This window comes from Malania oleifera, chromosome 1, assembly GCF_029873635.1.
Source record: "Malania oleifera isolate guangnan ecotype guangnan chromosome 1, ASM2987363v1, whole genome shotgun sequence".
In the NCBI taxonomy this organism is placed as follows: Eukaryota; Viridiplantae; Streptophyta; class Magnoliopsida; order Santalales; family Ximeniaceae; genus Malania; species Malania oleifera.
Window position 1 is genome coordinate 70,297,896 of NC_080417.1, and position 2,036 is coordinate 70,299,931.

Consider the following 2,036-nt stretch of genomic DNA (forward strand, 5'->3'; position numbering starts at 1 on the left):
TTCAAAAGAACTTGTCCAAGTGCCAATTGGGTCGATTACAAGAGCACGAGCAAGGAAATTTAAAGTTGCACTCAACGAACCGATTCAAAAGGAATGGACTAAAGAAAATTCATGGAGGCCAATTAAGCATAACCCACTTGAGCAACAAAGATTCATTAGCATGATTGAAGCTTTAGAAGAATCTAGCCAAGGCCAAGCTAAATTGACATGTTTAAATGTGGTAATAATGGTACGGGATTTGACTCTTAGACTTTTGTGTTATATTTACTTTGTAATCATGCAAGACAACTTGTTTGCTTGCATGGTCTTAGTAAGTTGTTAAGTTGTTGAGTCTACCTTTGACTTTTGTGTTATATTTAATTTGTAATCTTGCAAGAAGTCTTAGTAAGTTGTTGAGCCTAATTTGTAATCTTGCAAGAAGTCTTAGTAAGTTGTTGAGAGTTTTTGAGAGTTGTTTGAAGTGTTTAATGCTTTGTCACCCAGGCTATGCCTACAAAAGCTTTCTTATTGTAAGAACAAAGGTGATCATTGAATAAAATTGTGAGAGTATTTTCTCTATGATTCTTTGAAGAACTATTCAAACTTATCGGGATTTCCCGTGGTGTTCACCAACGACTTATCAAACGGTTTTTCACCACTGTTTGTGGCTTTTCCTTATACCAAGGTTCTTGTCTAGCAATAAACAACGGGTTGAGGTCGTATATTCCAAGGTTCTTGTTTGTTGTAAACAATAGGTTGAGGTCTATCATTCAATCCTGAACATAAAACGATCTTAGGTTCCTTTTTTTGTCAGATCTCGTTATTTTGGGGGAAATTCGCATCATCTTGCCTTTGTCCACTCGTAGTTTCCCCTTTTCACTTCTTTTTTTAAACTATAAACTTGATCAAGAAATTCAACTTGTAGTATTTAAACCAATACCGATGGCAAGAAAATATTATAGAAGCAACGGATCAAAGGAAGAGGACACTAGTCAGATTTTGAGAGAAATGAAACTTGAAGTCACGATTCAAGAAAGAAAAAATTTAACTTTGATAAGTACAAAATGATAGTATCTATTGCTTCAATATCACCTTTTTTTCTTTTTGCTTTCTTTTCTTTTTTTGACGTCTCTTTTTTTTTCTAACACCTTTTTTTTTTCCTACTTGGTACACATTACAAAACAAGAACAATGAATAATGAACATAAACATAACAAGTTAGGATGATAACAAGAAACAAATGATAAAAGGATAGTAAACCTAATTTTAGAACCTAAGCTCTGATACCAAATGATGCGAACCCTAATCGACATGCTTTGAAACCCAACAACCAATATTGGAATGCTTACCAAATGATGTGAACCCCAACCGACACGTGTTGAAACCCAACAACCAATATTGGAATACTTGCCCAAAAAAGCTAAAATTCAGATTTTTGATACAAAACCTGTTTATAAATGAAACATGAACCGAAGGTATAAAGTATCAAACCCTGACCCAATTATTATAACTTAATTATGAACCGAAGGTATAAATTAACAAACCTCAACCCAATGATTATGAACGAATCACGAACCGAAGGTATAAAATTTGAACTCCACAAAGAAGAATCCTTGATAAGTTCATAAGTTCTCTGAAGAACCCAAAGAAGAAAAGAAACCTCACGTTTTTATCTAGTGTTCCATTCTATGATGTCTATTCTTACAATAAGAAAGCTTTATAGGCATAGTCTGGGAGACAACGCATTAAACACTTCCAACTACTCTCAACAACTCTCGACAACTTACTAAGACTTCTTGCAAGATTACAAATTAAATATAAAACAAAAGTCAAAGGTAGGCACAACAACTTAATAAGACATGGACATGTAAGCAAACAAATTGTCTTACATGATTACAAATATAACACAAAAGTCAAAGTTTCAAATCTCATATTTGAATAGCACACCATTATTAAGGAGATTACAACATTTAAGCAAGATCAACTCCATCAAAAACTTGGATTACGTTTAGTAAACCTTCATATTTCTTTGGACCAAGCTTGGAGTGGCCCGTTTTT